An 18,476-nucleotide genomic window follows, 5' to 3' on the forward strand; every position below is an offset into this window, starting at 1 on the left:
CCAATGAGTTCCACTTGCTTTAGCCTTTTATGTTGATCGCATGGTTTTTTCCATAAAGTGGCCCGTGCATGTGTGACTTCATAGAACACATACTAATGTATCAGTGTTGCCTGATGGTCTACATACACAGCTCAATGTCTGTAGGCTAATGGTTCTTAAAAATGACAGTGGAACACTAGATACAAGGAATGATAATTATAAGAAATGTTGTCCTCAAATCACTTTGGGAAATATAACAAGCAATGTGCAATTATAAATACCCTTGAGGTCACCATGGTGACCATGGATCCTTTTTCATGGCCAATTATATACCGTGTTTCCCTGAAAATAAGACCTAGCCAGACCATCAGCTTTAATGTGTCTTTTGGAGCAAAAATTAATATAAAACCCAGTCTTATTTTACTATAAGACCTGATATTATATTATATTATATTATATTATATTATATTATATTATATTTATTATTATATTTATTATTATATTTATTATTATATTTATTATTATATCGTATCGTATCGTATCATATTGTATTGTATAGACCTGGTCTTATACTAACTTTTGCTCCAAAGGACGCATTAGAGCTGATGGTCCGGCTGGGTCTGATTCTTGGGGAAACACGGTAGGACTCGTAGTCCAGGGAATACTTGTTGGTCATCACTGCTTGGAGGCGCTATGCTGTCTAACGGACCCAAATTAGCTTTGTCTTCAGAAAGCTCCTGTTTAACTCCTAGCTGCCCAGTAAATATTCTTCAAAGAGATGTCTTCACAAAATACTCTGCACTAAACTTAGATGTGATCAAGCCCTGGAGAATACTCAGGGGATTTCCTGTCCACCTTTGTCCCCAGGAAGCCATGCTTCTGAAGTGTCTTCAGGAAGCAATTAACTGACAACCTACCATTACCCAACCCCCAGTCCCCAGACATGTACACAGCTATGCTGGTTCATGGACGAATGGTTTTGAGTGTTCCTTTCCTAGTTGTATAATTGTCTTGCGTACAAATGCCCATGCATTAGGGCTTACACAATCTCAACAGAAGCATCAAACCATGAAGCAATTGCTGGATAAAACATCAAGATCTCGGTGCCATGACATTGAGAAAGATTGCTTAACGTCTCTGGCGTCAGTTCCCTCATTTATAAAAGGAGAAGGTTGGACTTTCCTCAACTTTCTTCACACTTAAACTCTATACATTTTCACTGAGCAGGATAAAACATATCCTCAGAGCTGGGGGAGAGAGAGAGAGAGAGAGAGAGAGAGAGAGGGAGGGAGGGAGGGAGGGAGGGAGGGAGGGAGGGAGGGAGGGAGGGAGAGAGAGAGAGAGAGAGAGAGAAAGAAAGAAAGAAAGAAAGAAAGAAAGAAAGAAAGAAAGAAAGAAAGAAAGAAAGAAAGAAAGAAAGAAAGAAAGAGAAAGAGAGAGAGAAAGAAAGAATTTGCCATGTGCCAAAGGCCATGCCAGGCACTGCACTTATGTGATGACAGGCAATGCTCTCTACACCCTTCATGATATTATTCCCATTTCACAGATAGAGACACTGAGGCTAAAAGCAATTATTTATCCAAAGTTGCAACGTTGAGAAGTGGCAGAACTTAAGTCTGACAGCTATATCACACTGACCCTACTAAAGACTTGAGGTGAAGGGCATGACCTTGATCCCTCTCTCTGGGTTGCAGATGTAGCTACTGCCGGCACAGCATCCATGTTGCTCTCTTTACCCACCTGTTTAAGGAGTTTTGTAAGATCACAAACTTGAAGATGAGGACACCAGTCCCACGTGTCATGTGCCCTTTGCTCCCTCTCAAACGTAGTGTTTAAAATGCCTCACATTTCCAGCCCTCTTGCTAAAGGCAGGAATTTTCAATGTCTGTACAGTCCTGAGCCCCAGAGACGCTCTGGTTCTTGGCTCACCCCCAGGATGGGGGTAGGGTACGCATCCTACAGAGGAGGGTATATGGGAATTACTGGGCATGCTCCAGCAACGATGTAGGGTGGCGGTTAAGGGGATGGATCATTTAATCCGGATCATTTAATTACTTCCCTGGAGCATAAATTGTGGGCCCATGAAAAATCCAATCACAATTTTATCTCACTTGGAAAATAAAAGGACACTTCTCTCTCAATCTCCCAATGGAAATAGACGTATCAAAAGGAGCACGCCAGTAGGATTCCTAAACAGAAGGCCCTTTAGCAAAGGTTCCCTGTCCGGTGATCACCGGCCCCTAATGCACATACACAACCCGTCTTGAGGAAATAGTGCTGTAGAGTTGACATTCCTGGCTTAAGAGGATGGTCATGATCTAGACCATCTAGAAGAAAAAGATCTACTCTGACCATTCCAAAACATTATCAGGGGTCTCTGGCTCTACCCATTTGAGGATTTTCCTAAGAATCTCCATTGAAGGGGGAACATCTTTGCTCTATCCACATCCCTCAGGTGGCCAAGAGAAGGAACCAATGGCCCTACACACTACTCCAAACCAATGTGGTGCTTTTACACTGGGACTCAATCGGTGGTCCCAAATTCCACTGAAGAATTAGTGAAGACAATTACTTGTCACCTTGTCTCTGACTTAGAGGTTCATTTTCCTGCTGTTTCGTGGCTGATGGTTTTTTTTTGGAGGGCTGTCTGCTTGTGTTATGGGTTGGTCTATTTGTGCTGTAGGATTGCTCACTCCACCTCTGAGCTCCCTTTTTAAACCCGTGCTTATACTTAGTCAGATTCTGGCCCTGGTTCTGGAGCCCAGGGAGATAGGGACACACCCGAGCTATGACTCGAAGGCTGTGCTTGGGCTCCTGGTGCTTAGCTCCGTTTCTAAGAGCACGCTTTCTTCTGAAGATGGCATGTCTATCACCACAGCACCAAACACTCAGAGAGGATGGAGAAAAGACATGGGACCTTTCAAATTCTAAGAACAAAAGCCTGGGTCCATATTTTATTAGTATTATTGCTATTATTGTTGCAGTTGTATTTTAAGACAAGAGTTTCACACAGTGTGTGTGTCTAAGAAAGGCCACCAGAAACTTCAACTAGGATTGAGAGCGCCAACAAATTCAGATGTTTGCAACACCTCTGAGTTGGTATAACTTTTATGTACAATGGCAATCTCCTAAGTCCCAAAAAGGAATTTTAGACTTACGGTCTTCAGTTACCCACCAGTGGAAGGAGGTTCCCAGCTATCCCGAGAAGTTAGATCTGTGTCCTCCGAGGTCAGTCATGGAATGAAGTTAGGACTTGGAAGAACCAGCTCTTCTGTGTTCCTGAAGATTCTCCTTTCATTGCCAACTTTGAAGGACCTGGGTTCAACTTTATGAAAGAATTTGGAGACTTTTCAACTTATTCCCAGACCATCTATCCTCCCTTTTCTCTCCCCATCTCGCTTTCTCCCCAGTCGTCTAGGTAGGTCTTTAGGTGGAGGGGTTATCGAGAAATAAGAGATTATTCGAGTTCTAGCAGACACTTGCACTCTGACCCTGGTTACCGGCCTACTTACAGCTATTTCGATATTAATATTAATAATGGCCTATGTACAGCTATTTTCAAAATGCTCTTGAAATTCATCCCTCCTCTCCTGTGATTCTGGAGTTCAAATCTCCATTTCACATATTTATGTGTGATACTTTTCTCCCATTTTGTCACATTAGGCCCCTTGTTCTGGCCTGCCAGAGTTTATTTTTGTTCTGACTCTGTTAGCTAAAACACTCAGTGTTCCCCTTGTCTGTGGCACACACAGACTTAACAACCCAGGATCTCTGTCTTCATTCAGGCCACTGATTAAACTGTTGAATGACACAGAGCAGGATTCTGCTCCTAATGTCCTCTCCTTAGGTTGGTGTTGATTTACTAGTGAGTACTTTTAGGGTAAATAGTTATTCAAGGAACTTAAAATCCATGTAACTGTTTTTGATCACCCAGCACCCATGACCTCAAGTTGTCTGAAAAAGACCCCAACGTATCCATAAAAGTTTCCACTGAAGGCCATGCTGAAGTCCAGACACTGTGCTCATGGGGATAGCATGAAACAACTGGTGTAATGGCCATATTAAAAAGAAAGTCTTTGGCCTTAAATGGTTGGTGTATTTGTCAGGATGGAGCAGATTCTGCTGCAGTAACAGATAAGTCAGGAAATCTCCATAACTTATCATAATACTTTATTCTTCATACACATGAATTCCAGTATGGATCAAACAGTTCTCCTCCATCTTATTATTTTGCGATTTGGCTGAGGCAGACAAAGAGAGAGTAATTGGAGCCACCCAGCCTCTGCCCCTACCCACCATCCATTAGCAGGAAATAGTCGTGTGGCTCCAACCTGACTCCAAGGGACACCTGTGAAATGTCAGGGAGAAAATGCTTTTTGGGTGGCACAAACCATCTCTGCCATAGCTGTGGGTATGTTTCTGTGCGTGATCCCATGATCGTGTTTTCCTTCTTCCATACTTGGAAACCTTGATCCTCCGCTTAACATATTTAATATTTGTAGAATCTTCCACACTGATGTCTTTGGACACATTCCATTAGCATCAACCACTCAAGTCATAAATGCCTTTCCAATAACCTAGATGTTCTGAAATATTGCTTCAGTCCTTTTCATGTCGTTGAAAAAAAACCCATCTAATCCTCTGGCCATTGCAGGATAAGAACTCTCAGTTCTGAACAGCATGCTTGACTGAGCCTTATTAATGAATTTCTGAAGGTATTTTTGTTGATTCTCCCACCCTTGACGCCACAATTTGCTTGTGGCAACATGCGCGTAGATTAATGAGGCTTTCAGCAGCTAGTGGAAAAGTGTTCATTAGCTTAATTATCCACACCTTCAGAATCGAGGGCAACTCCAGGCTGTCAGGACACAGCCACGTCTGTGCCAGAGAAGAGCGCGGGCTCAGTGCAGCCCAACCCGGATGGCCTGCCCTGGAGAGCAACGTGGAGAGGGGGAGAAAATAAGTAGCTGCACAGAAGACAAAATGACCGGAGCAGTTGAGTTTGATGACCCAACCACAGGCTGAAGGTGCCTGTATTTATTCAGCACCTGGTTTGGGTAGACCTGGCTAAGCAGACACCTCCCACGCTTCTAGCCTCCTTGATCCTCATGCACCGTTCAAGCCGCCAACTCAGGGACCAATCTCTCCTAAGTCAACGGGAAAGGAACGTATGGATCCTCATCAAGAAGATCAAATGATAAAGCAGAAGTCTATCCTACGCCTGGACCCATCTGCTTTTATGCCTCAGTTGTGGTCAGCCCCACTTTGGATGTAGCACTTAATGACTCAGAGCCTGCCCGATGTGTGGGCACCATGCTTTGCCTCCAATGTCTCCTAGTCTGCCCTGCAAGAACCTAATCCTACTTCTGAGCCCCAGGCCCAAGGGAGAGGGGGGTCCCTCATGGCTTCCCTCTCCTGCTGAGATCTTGCCCTGTTACCCTTCCCAGTCTCCTGTTGCTGTGTTCTGCCCCCTGGGACCTATGTTTTGCTCATCATCCCAGACATGGAGCTTTCCCCTTGGCCTTCCCAGTGGCTTATAGAGCTCCCTGCTACACGCTGTGCGGGGCCTAAATGGTCCTATGGGTGTTTGTGGCTCTTAGGAGCAAAGACTCGTATACGGAGAATGATCATTAGAAAGAGAGCTATAGTTCCTTGTAAATCAGTCTTTCTCCAACTGGCTTGATCATAAGAATCACCTTCTAAAGATACAACTTTCAAGGCCCCACTCATGAAGATTCTAATTCAGAAAAATCTGAGGTGAGACCCAAACATTTTTAACAAGCACCCAGGCGGCCCTTCTTACGCAGCACGTTGGGAAAACACTAGTCAACAATTATATGGCAATAGTTGGGATATTGATTAAACCTCCATAAGCCAGTCAAGGTGCGAAGAAATTTACATATACTCATTTAATTATCTCGGCAAACTTCTTCAGACAGGTGCTAAATTCCCATAATTGCTCAAAAATCATACATTTAGTAAGTGGCAGAGCCAGGATTCAAAATTTCTCTAACTTCTAACTCACATCAACTAAAATAACCTGTTACTAAAGCCTTGATGTTGGTGTAGACCAATGATCCCTAAACTTTTGTTTATTTAGTACTGTGTCAGTAATAAAATTTGGAGCATACACCTACAATATATACACACTTTTAATTTATATACTCAGACCATTATTCTAACATATTACTGACATTACAAAATGCACATAAAATGGCAGTTTAGAAGGTTGAAATCAAGATGCATCAAACCAGTTTAAATAATTCTTATTTTATTTGCAACACCTAACAGCCTTTTTATACTTTCCCAAAAAAAATGACTGATGATAATATTTAAAAATAATTGCAAAAACCACAATTACTTTGGCACCAACCTATGAAAATATTTTATTGAGAGCAATGTGCTCTTGAATACGCTTTCCTAATTTTTAAAAAATCTTTATGACATAGTAATAGATGGTTTGGCCCTAAATTCAGTTTGTTTTGATTTTTGCTTCTAAGGGTTATCATAACTGGAAAAAACACCTCACAAAGATATGTTGTTTCAAATAAAAGAAATGCAGTATTGTTGTCTATTTAGTCATAAGACACAATTTTTTAATTCCATCTACCAATTGAGCAAAAACCAAACGGTGAAATGCGGTGAGTAAATTTCCAACTTCCCTGATGGCAATCAATTTTCCCCACAATTTATTGGAATGAAAAAAACATCTAGTTCAATATCCAGTAACGTTTCATTTAGAAATTTAAAAAACAGGCTACAATATTTGATTTCAGTCTTTCCAGCAATAGATATATAGGTTAGCTGGGTCATTTTTAACTATGTTAACACTGGGAATGTTTCAAATCATCAGCGCTCAAACACCATCTTCATAGAAATAGTGTCTTGTTTTTTTCTTTTTATTCAAGAACAATACTATGCTCACAGAAAAAAGTACATATCCTAAGTTCACAAAGTGAGCCCAACCAGTTCAAGACACAGATCAAGAAACAGAACATTCCTTTTCTACAGCCCCATTACAAAAGGCCTTTTCTGCCTTCTCCAGTTACTTCCACCACTAAGAGTAACCATTATCCTTTCAGATTAAGTTTTCCTGTTCATTTGTTTTAACCTCATATAAGTGGAATCCTACAAGAAGTACCCTTTTGTATGTCTGGCTCCTTTTGCTCAGAGAATTTCATTTGTGCGATTTGCCCATATCACTAAGGTTGTTCTGGTTCATTCATGTCATTGCATGTAGTATTTTTTAATTAAGATTTTTATTAAAAATATAGCTAACATACAATATTATATTAGCTTCAGGGGTACATCATAGTTATTCAATATATATATAGACCTAAAGAAGTGATCACCGTAAGTCCAGCAACCATCTGACCACATGGTATCACCATATTACTGACTATATTCCCCGTGCTTTACTTTACATCCCCATGACTATTTTGTAACTACCAATTTATACTTTTTAATCCCTTCACCTTTTTCATCCTGTGCCCCAACTCCCTCCCATCTATCACCCCAACAAATCTAGTACCAATCTGACACCATACATAGTTATTACAATGTTATTGACTATATTCTTCATGCTACACCGTACATCCCCATAACTACTTTGTAATAACCAATTTGTACCTCTTAATCCCTTCCACTTCTTTCACCCACACCCCCAAACCCCCTCCCATCTGTCAACCATCAAAATATTCTCTGAATCTGTGAGTTTATTTCTGTTGTGTTTGTTTGTTTTCTTTGTTTTGTTCTTTAGATTCCACATATAAGCGAAATCACATTGCATCTGTCTTTCTCTGTCTGACATACTCGACTCAGCACAATACCCTCCAGGTCCATCCATGCTGCCGCAGAAGGCAAGAACCCATTCCCTTCCATGGCCAAGCAATATTCCACTGTATATATGTACCACCTCCTCTTTATCCAGTCTTCTATCCATGGACACCCAGGCTACCTCCACACATTGGCCATTATAAACAATGCTGCAATGAACATATAGATGCACACATCCCCTCAAGGTAGCATTTTGGGTTTCTTCAGATAAATACCTTGAAGTGGGATTACTGGGTCCTTCTTTGTCTCTTGTTATAGCCATTGTTTTAAAATGTGTTTTGTCTGGTATAAGTATTGCTACCCCAGCTGTTTTTGTTTTTTTCCATTTCCGTTTTCAGGAAATACCTTTTTCTATCCCTTTACTTTCTGTCTATATATGTCTTTCAATCTGAAATGAGTCTCTTGTAGGCAGCATATGTAAGGGTTTTGTTTTCTTATCCATTCAACCCTCCTATGTCTTTTGATTGAAGCATTTAATCCATTTACATTTAAAGTAATTGTTGATAGATACGTACTACTGCCATTTTATTATTCATAGTTTTGATCTTTTCGTGTGTGTGTGTGGGGGGGGGGGGGGTTTTCGTCCTAAAGAAGTTTTTCTAAGATTCCTTGTAATTCTGGCTTGGTGGTGATGAACTCCTTTAGCTTTTTCTTGTCTGGGAAGCTCTTTATCTGTCCTTCAAACTTAAATGATAGCATTGATGGGTAGAGTCATCTTGGTTGTGTAGATCCTTGCTTTTCATCACTTTGAATACTTCCTGCCAATCCCTTCTGGCCTGCAAAGTTTCTGTTGAGAAATCAGCTGACAATCTTATGGGAGCTCACTTATAAGTTACTTGCTGCTTTTAGGATTCTCTCTTTGTCTTTAACCTTTGTCATTTTAATTATAATGTGTCTGGGTGTGGGCCTGTTTGGGTTCACCTTGTTTGGGACTCTCTGTACTTCCTGGGCTTGTATGTCTATTTGCTTTGCCAGGTTAAGAAAGTTTTCAGTCATGATTTCTTCAAATAGGTTCTCAATCTCTTGCTTTCTCTCTTCTCCTTCTGGTACCCCTGTGATGCAAATGTTGTTATGTTTGATGTTGTCTCAGAAGCCTCTTAAACTATCCTCATTTTTTTTCTTTTTTCCTTTTGCTATTCTGATTGGGTGTTTTCTGCTATATTGTCTTCAATTGAATTGTTGATTCAATTCTCTGCTTCATCTAGTCTGCTGGTGATTCCTTATAGTGCATTCTTCATTTCAGTTATTGTATATATATATATGGTGGGTTTTTTTTTGCTTGCTATCTCTTTGTTGAATTTCTCACTAAGTACCTTGAGCATCCTTAAAACAATTGTTTTTGAACTCTATCTCTGGTAGGTTGATTGCCTTTGTTTTGTTTAGTTCTTTCTCTGGAGTTTTCTCCTGTTCTTTCATTTAGGACACTTTGTTTCTTCACTTAAGCTGCCTCTCTGTTTGTTTCTGCGTATTACATAGATCTGCTATGTCTCTTACCAGGTGGTCTTAAGTAGTAGATGCCCTGTAGGGCTCTGGCAGAGTCTCCCTGGTCACCTGCTCCAGTTGCTCCAGGAATGTCCCTTGTGTGTGCCCTCCTGTTATAGTTGAGCCTTGATTGCTATTATCAGTGGGTGGGATTGACCCTCAGGCTGACTGGCTGTGGAATTTGGTCAGTGCACAGCTTATGGGCTGCTGTGTAAGAGGCTTACCCCACTGAGTAAGATTCGCACTAGTGGGCTCTGGTGCCTGTTGAGACCACCCTTTGGGTGTGTCAGCTGTGGGGTTAATTGGGCAGTGCTCTGCTGTGGTCTGAATCAAACCTCCAAATATGTAGGTTTCGGGCCTCTTGAGAAGGGCTCTGGTGTAGGCCAAGGTCACCCACTGCCTGTGACTTGCTGGAGGCTACATGGTAGGAGCTATAAAATAATCCACAATTGATCGCTGCCTGTGCTAACCCTGGAGGTGCGTGGGAGATGTCACGCTCTAAACTGAGTATGGCTGCCACCAGTACCAGGCCTGGGATAACTTCACAAAAAGCCAGGACACCCAGAAGCCTGCTTCCACTTGCTGACTCCCTTGAGGTTCAGCCACTGATAAAGCCTCATGTGGTACTCAAGTTGGGTGAGGCAGGGTCTCAGGAAGTCATTAGAGTGGGTAGAGTTCTGGTCACCAGGTTAATGTAAACTCTCATTTGGTGCCAGTGCTGAACCTGGAGTGACTCAGTAGAAGTCTCAAACACACACAGGCCAGTCACTGTCCACCTGGGGCCCGACAGTTTTCCAAGGAAGAGTGCAATGCGGGAGGGGCTGGCTGCTCACAGAGAAAGTGCCTCCAGCGTGCATGACTTGGGTGGGGCAGGGTCCCAACTGAATCAGCAGGGCAGAGCAGCAAAGCTCACCAGGTGAATCAGACTCAGATTTAGCCTGTGAGGGTGGGTTCAACATAGGAAAGATGGTGCCCCCAGCTGGCTGCTTGGGAGAAGCACCACTCACTGGGAAAATGCCAACTGTCCTACAGTCCTCCCCCTGAAGTCACACACCTCAGTCTGCCCACCATATGTCTCCAAGCCCCCCTGAGTCATCGTCCCTCCGTTGGAACCCAAGATGAGTGCCTGTGCGAGTGAGTCTGTGCATGGCCATTTAAGAGGACGTCTGGGTTTCCTGCAGCCTTCCCTCCCACCCAAATTGTTGGAACCCCAACTGTTTTTCACAGCCAGATGTGTGGGGGCTCTGCTTCCCAGCATTAATATTCTGGGTTGGGGAGCCTATTGTGGGGGTGCTGGGCTTCCTCAGGGGAACCTCCACAGCTGAGATATCCCTCCTGATTCTCAACCACCACAAGGAAATTTGGGGCCTGTTCCACCTCTCCATCCATCCTACCAGTCTTGACGTGGCTTCTTTATATTTTTAGTTATAGGACTTCTGTTTGGTTAGACTTCAGATGGTTTTCCAGGTTGATTGTTCTATAATTTTGTTGTAATTTTCATGTGTTCATGGAAGGACGCAGGCACAGTGTTTATCTACCCCTCCATCTTGGATCTCTCTAGGAGGGAGCATTTTTTCTTACTGCATGTAGTATACACAACACTAAGTTTATTCATTTCACTTTTGGTGAACATTTGGATAATTTCTAGTGACCATGTATTATGAATAGTATTGCTGTGTGCATTTCAGTGCCTCTCTTTTGGTGAGCATCTGTTTGCATTTCCGTCAGGGATTTCCCTTAGAGTAGAATCTCTGGGTCATTGGGTTTGCTTATGTTTTCCTTTTATGGACACTGCCAAACTGTTGCTGAACTGGTTCCGTGGATTTACCCTCCCACTACTGTGGGAGTTCTGAGGGCTCCTTGTTCTCATCTACTCTTGGTGTTGTCTGTGTTTTCATTTTAGCCATTTTGGTGCAGAAATAATGGTGTCTCGTTGTGGTTAACAAGTTTCTTTTGAACAGGAGTTACTATCTCATTCACTATGAAATTGTGACACTTACTCTGAAGGGACAACCTAAGTGCATGTTTGTGGGTTTTTTTAAAGATATCTGCTATAGCTTACTCCCAACAGTCACTTTACATCTTTGAAAAGGTCAAATAACTTGGAACCCTTGATTTTATGTTCACCAATTATTTCAATTACTTTGCCAAAAGAGAATGAGGGAATCTGTACTTGCACAAACTATTTTCAGGTGCATTCTGTATATAATTATAAAAATTCTGCTGTAATTTAAACTTCTTGCCTGTGTATAATAATCTATATCAGTGACATCCTACTGTGCTCTGTGCTTTGTGGCTTTAACGTCTTGATTCTAATATCTTACTATAGAGTTGCAGCAGATAAATTTCACATGAGGTGCTAGCTCAGGAAATTTACCTTTATTTTTTTTCTTTACCTTCACATCAGTCAACACAAATACCAAAAATATTGCTTTTTGTTAAGAAACTCATTTACTATTGAGATTTTTTTTTTTCTGGTACATCTTTCCTTTAAGAGTTCACAAGAAAGGGTCTTCTAATGTATTTCATTATTGAAATGAAGACTCTAGAAATGTTGTAACCTGAAATATGTTGGAAATACCTGTACTTTCAAGTAATTCTATTGCAAACCTCTCCCACTATTTGTCTTAATGTTTTTTCAACTATTCAGTGACAAGTTCTATGCATCTCCTAACAATATTCAATGACCAAGGAGTCCATTTTAATGTTTCACTATGTAGTTTTCAAATATCTTTTCAGCCATTTTCACCATAGCAAAAGGAGCAAGTGTTTGACCAATGTATTATGGACTTTCACTTTCACTATTAAGGAAAAAATTCAAAATTATCAAATTCAATCAAATTTTGTAAAGGAATGGATTGAGTAGATCATGACTTCAAATAGGAAAAAAGTTTTTAAATGTCTTGCTAAGTGCAATGGCTTCATACTCTCATTACCTATTTCAAGATACAATATTTACTCAAAGGGGAAAGTCGTCATTAATGATAGCGGATGAGAGACTGTATTTCACATGGTCTTTTCAATAGTTTTTCTAAGTCTTTTGACAAATTTTATGGTTGATGTAATTAGACTGCCATTATTTTTTATCCTATAATTAGCTGAAAAGCAGCAAGCACCAGCAGTTGCAGAAGCATCAAGTTAGCCTTTCACCCCTCTTCCCTTGGGCTCACATCATTACTATGTCTTCAGCTTGCAGTTTCTTCACAGAAATCATTTAAATTGCTTGTCCATTTTGTGAGAATGAGTTAAACTGTAATGAGAATCATGAGCTGTAAATCCACTTAACCGGGTGCACACACAAGTAGGCTAAATGGTCAGAGGAGACACAAGTTTCTATTTCAGAAAGATTCTCCTGGCACTGAAGGGTTCCTTTGAATAAGGAGTGCTTCACGGCACTTCACCATAGGAGGCTCGTAAGTTAGCCCTCTAGGAGCTTCTAGAAATCATCTTGTCAGTCTCCTTATTTGACAGATGAGGAGTTGGTGGTGCCCAGAGGGAGAGAGGAGACCATGTAGACGGATGGTTTAGTAAGCAGTCCCTGGAGATAGGGAAAATAGGTTCAAATCCTGACCTTTGCCCCTTCTACTCTGTGTGTGCTTGAGCAAATTATTTTACCTCTCCAAGCCTGTTTCCTCACCTGTATACCTAAACAGGGTGAATATTACTGAATGGAAATTATATCTCAATAAACCCATCTTTAGGAGGGAGGGAGACGGGGAGGGAGTTGGGAGAGAAGGAGCGAGAAAGGAAAGGAAGGAGGAAGAAAAGAAGGGAGGAAGGATAGCCTCAATGCTGATGTCTGAAATGTAGTAGAGATTCTCAGATGAACCTGGAGCCTCCCGGGGGAAGCATGTCTGTCATGACCATCTCTGTATCTATGGCATGCTTAGCACAATGCCAGGCGTATAGTACATGCATAAAAGTTGTTGCTGATTGTAGTGGGTTGAATGGTGGCCCCCAAAAGATATGTCCACATCCAAATCCCTGGAACCTCTGAATAGGACCTTATTTGGAAAAAGGGTTTTTGCAGATGTAAGTTAAGGATCTTGAGTTAAGAACATCCTGGATGAGCCAGGTGGACCCAATGACAAGTGTCCTTGTCAGAGATAAAAGAGAAGACACAGAACACAGAGGAGCAGGCCATGGGAAGATGGAGGCAGAGATTGGCGTTAGATAGCCACACCCAAGGAATGCCAAGGATTGCCAGGGCCACAGAGGTTCAGGAGGCAGCAAAGAAGGAGTCTCCCCTAGAATCCTTGGATTGAGTACAATGCTGCCAACACTTTGATTTCACAGTTCTGGCATCCAGAACTGTAAGAGAATACACTTCTGTTGTTTTAAGCCACCAAATGTGTGGTAACTTGTTGCCACAGCCCTAAGAAACTAATACACTCATCCTGTTGGGTTCACACAATCGTCCAAAGTTTGTTGTTACCTAACCCAGTGAGTTTCCAACTTCAGCCCTGCAGAGCCCTCCGTGGCCTGCATGACACAATAACAAGCGTGGCACCTATTTTTGCATTCGGAGGTACTTCTAAGATTTTCAGTAATTGAAATATTCTGCAGCTTATAAAACAACTAAATGAAAAATCCAGTCAACCAAGCCTAAATCTTATTTCATTCTAAATGTTAACACTGAAGATCAGAGAAATGAGGTGACTTGTCCAAGTTCTCTTGCAAGCAAGAGCCCCAGTCAGGACCCCATCTTTTTCCTCCCTATGCAGAGCTCTGTCTAGACACCAAGGAGCCAACAGCAAATCAATGATCTTGGAAAAGAAAGGAAAACACTAACAGCAGTCCCTTTATCATGGAAGACAGACAAAGATGCCTTGATTATCAACCCTGCCATTCAACATTCAACTAGAGGTTCCCACACAGTGATAAGTGGAGATAAAGAAAGAAAATGGAAAAAGAGAAAGGAGAATTCGAGTAGTGGGGCTCTCCTGATCACCTACGGGAGATTGGAGGAAAGTGCCCATAGTATCTACACCTATAAAGGTAGAACATTCTTCTTCCATGGACTGAGCGGGGAGTTCGGCCTGCAGTCACTTTGGAGTCAGACAAAAGTAAATTCCAACTGTAGCCCTGTCACTTCTATCTGTGTGACCTTGAGCAAACTGAACTTTCTCTGAGTAAATGGGAACAATATTTACCTTGCAGGGTGGTTGTGAGACTTAAATGAGATGGCATAGGGGTTCTGACCCAGATTCTGGAGCCAAGCTAGTAGACTGTCACCTTTCTGACACCACCTATGGACCTTGGGCAATACATTTTACCTCTATGTGCCTCGGTTTCCTCATCTATAAAATGTGATAATCCTCCCTGTCTCAAAGGTCATTACAAAGGTTAGAATGAGCTAATAGTAAGACAGGACTTAAATATGTGCTGGCAGGGTACCGCTCTATGAGCATTTGCTAAATTAAAAATTAATATGAAAATGTACCTAAGGAAAGGATTTTTCCCACCTCTTCACAGGAAGGGACTCCTAAGTGATTTAGACTTTGGTAAAAAGACAGAATTTGATTACCTAAAATGCATCAAAGCCAGTTTTAGCAAGAGAAAATTTGGTTTTCTGACTGATGCTCCACTCTGAAGATTTTGAAAGGCTGGAAGCCTCCTTCCCACCTGATTCAGGGTGGACAGAAAGAGAGTTTGATGAGAAAAGTAAAAACCCCGAAGGTTCTATGCTTGGTTGCCATCAGAGTCTTTTCTTTCTTGGTGATAATTGTTAACCTGCCCAGCTTTGCAGCACCACAGACCTAATGCAGGGGTGTGTGTATGCCCAGCCCCTGAAGTAGAACAGGTGTTGATGAGCTGTCTCCCTGTTTCTGAGTACTCCCCCCTCTGAAGCTACGAGGTCAGTCCAGGTCTGCGACCAGGCGTTCCTCGACTGTGGCCAAAGGTCTTTCTGATTGGTGTCTAATTCCTGGGAGGCTCGTCTGCCGGCCTCTCGCTCACGTCAGCTGATGGCTCAGCTCTCTCATCCCTTCCGACAAAAAAATAATAATAATTGTAAGCCCAAAGTATGTGTCAGGCTCTCTGCTGCTCGGCGCCAGGAACACAGGGATGAGCTCATGGGGAAAGGAGATTGACAAATAAGACATTACACGTCCTGTGAGATGGGAACACAAAGGAGTCAATTCAGCTAAGTGGGGAGGATGAGACTAGAGCAATCACGGAGCTCTTGCTATGTGCTCAACCCAACTCCAGGCACTTGCATTTATTAACGTATTCTGCCCTTACCATCCCTCTGTGGGGTGAATGGTATGTCCCCAATTTATAGTCAAGGAAAATGAAGAACAGAGAGGTTAAACCATCTGCCTAAAGTCACACAGCTAGTGAGGGTAGAATCACTGTGCATCCACACAGTGGACCCCCAGAACCTGTGCTCGCTGCCTCTTAGATGAGGCTGAGGTGTCACTGGTTGGTAGCCCATTGCGTTTCATTCATCTTTGGATCCTCAAGTCCCTCAACATTAGAAAAGAGTGAAATCTACGTAGAATGTCGACATTCTATTCCTGTCAGAAGAGAGGAACTAATCTTATCCTCTGAGGGCCTCGCTGCTCAAAGTTATTGTTATCCGTAGGGTGAAATTTCAAGGGACGTGCTTTGATACTGTACACATGAGTCACATTCTAACAGGATCAGCCCATTTCAACATATCCAGGCGCAGTATGACCCGGCCTGTGCCTGACATCATATCCTGTATTCATCCTAACTCTGGAGATGGGTGTTCATGTCCCCATTTCACAGATAGGAACACAGAGGATTAGAGAGGCCTAGAGCCCCGCTTCAATCACATAACAAAACAAACAAGAGAACTCTAAACCTCATGCCTTTTTCCCTGTGCCACATTGGCCATGGAACCACTAGAGAAAAATCTTAGAACCAGGTAATTCCGAGCTTCTGTTGCATAAAAGGACCAAACGTTGAGGGTGAGAAGTAGTTAATACAACGATAATAATACCAGGTAACATTACTAAGCTCTGAGCCTATTGCAAGGACCACACTCACAGTGTTATCTTATTTAATCTTCCTAAACATCACCAGGACATGGGTTCTTTATTTTATCCTTGTTTCACAAATAAGGAAAATGAAGCTCTAATGATAAATAATTTGCCCAATTTGTATGTGGTGCAGCCAGGACTCCAACTCAGGCAAGTCTGAATGTAGAGACCGTGCTCTCGATGTCTCTTGCCTTTGGTCTCTTCACCCAGAGATGAATCCATCCATAGTCTCAGCTTCCTCACGGTAGGATGCTCTTGGGCACCATACTCAATCTGAGATTTGACTTCCTCAATTACAAATGTAGGACCAATAATACCTACCTTCTAGATGGCCGTGAGAAGCGACAGAACCAGGATCCCTGGGGCCTGGGGTTGGTTGTTATCGTTATAAAAAAACCCCGAGTTATTTTAATAAGCAGTCAAAGTGGGTCTCCATCCATTGGGCCCTTGTAGGTTGCGGGGGCGTCTCACTCTGTAATGTGAAATGGATCACCTGGGATCTCGCTGAACCACAGCTTCTGATTTGGCAAGTCTGGATGGGACTTGAGACTCTGCTTCTCTCACAAGCCCCCCTCCCCCACTCCTCCACCCCAAGGCTGGTGAGCCACACTTGAAATATCAAAGCTGTAGGTCAGGGGGGTGATGAGATGGATTTTTAAGTGCCAAGAGAAGCCCCTGGAGAATTTTTAACAGGGGAGTGTTGTGAACTGTTCTACCATGTGGAAGCATCGCCCAGGCTGCTGTGTGAAGAACAAAGCCTTGGGTGACGGGGAGGTGATGGGCTACAGTGGAGGTGGGGGACCCCCAGCACAGTGCTCATGCCCCACCCAGGGGCAGGAAGCAGGGCTCCAGGAGGAGCCAGCTGTGTGTAAGTGTCATTGTCATTATCAGGCCCGGGCGTGGGCAAAGAGTGAAGATGCTCAAGGGTCCCAGGCAATGGTCCTCCTTCTGCTTCATGCCTTGGCTGCCTCCAGAGAAGGATGCTTCTTCAGGTGCTGAGTAGACAGCTTTCTCTCCGTGGCTATTGGAGGGCCCCACCCAGCACAGTGGAGAAGACCCAGCAGCCACACTGCAGAGCAGGAGCAGAGGGTTTCCAGAATTCCGCGGGCTGCCTAGACCTGACCCAGAGCCTGGCACCATCTGACCAGCGGCCTTTCACACCCCTTCTCTTGGGGGCTCCGAGGAGAGTTCACGGGGAAAGGATTTTGCTTCCGAGAGAGTGGCTGTGACGATTTGATTAAAGATGTGTCTCTCCAAGGTCTTTCTTTCCCTCTCAGCCAGCTGAGTCACGGTGCTAGAAAATGACAGGCGTGGGTGACTACGATAGCAGGGATGGCATGGATGAGTCCGCTGACATCCACGGACACCCATGGGCAGGGCTGAGGCCCCGCAGCGGTCAGAAGGCTGCCTCTGGGGAAGGACGGTGGTGGTGAATAAGGGATTCACTCAAGATTTCTTTTTTTATCATCCTGGTTGCAGACAGCAGTTCACAAGGAGTGTTTTCCACCGGGAGCTGCCTGAGTCTGGCCAGCCTGGCATTATTCATGGGGGGGAGGCCGCAGGCTGGAATCAAAGCCCAGGGAAGGAGGGCCGGCTGTGCAAACCTTCCTTTGGCTCATTGCCGAAAACAGCAGAACCCACCCCAGTCACAGCGGCCAGTTCTGCCCCGGTCGATGCCTCATTTTCTCCTCCAAATGCTCCATCAAAATGAACTTGAACTCTGGGGTGTTTATGTATAAAATATCAGGATGTCTAGGATTTCTTTTTTTTTAATTGTACTCCCTCCTCTAAAATTATTGGGAGATGAAAGTAGGGATGAGATTGGGTGAAGGCTGCATGGCTCCGTTAAACCATTCACTCTACTTTTATGTATGTTTTTAAATTTCTGTAATAAAAAAATAAACCTTTGTTGATGTTATCATTTCTAAGAGCTATGGTCCAGCCACCTTTAATCTCCTAAAGCACCCAGATCTTGCCGGGAAAGTTCGAACACCTCACTTCCTGTCATGGAAACTGTCATGGGCCTCAGTTTCCCCAGAAACTGCCATGTCCTGATAAAGTAGAGCCTTGGCCCCCAGGGCTCTCTGAGCCTTCTCCAGCTCTGCTGCCCTGTGAGCTGATGGTCTTCATGGATTCCAACCTCTCACCACCCCAAGCGCCTTGAACCTGAGT

General features: G+C 43.2%; 1 protein-coding gene across 6 annotated transcripts in view; it reads left to right on the forward strand.

The window, feature by feature from the left end:
• Nucleotides 1-18,212, forward strand: part of LOC109443351 (uncharacterized) — a 196,040-nt gene extending 177,828 nt beyond the window's left edge. For all 6 annotated transcript variants that reach the window (XR_012490850.2, XR_012490849.2, XR_012490832.2 and 3 more), the window contains one exon: nucleotides 17,784-18,212. The gene's annotated coding sequence lies outside the window, so the exon portion shown is untranslated. The remainder of the gene's footprint in view (nucleotides 1-17,783) is intronic.
• The last annotated feature ends 264 nt before the right edge of the window (nucleotides 18,213-18,476 follow it).

Source organism: Rhinolophus sinicus, chromosome 6 (assembly GCF_057876585.1).
Source record: "Rhinolophus sinicus isolate RSI-liver-muscle chromosome 6, RSI-T2T, whole genome shotgun sequence".
In the NCBI taxonomy this organism is placed as follows: domain Eukaryota; kingdom Metazoa; phylum Chordata; class Mammalia; order Chiroptera; family Rhinolophidae; genus Rhinolophus; species Rhinolophus sinicus.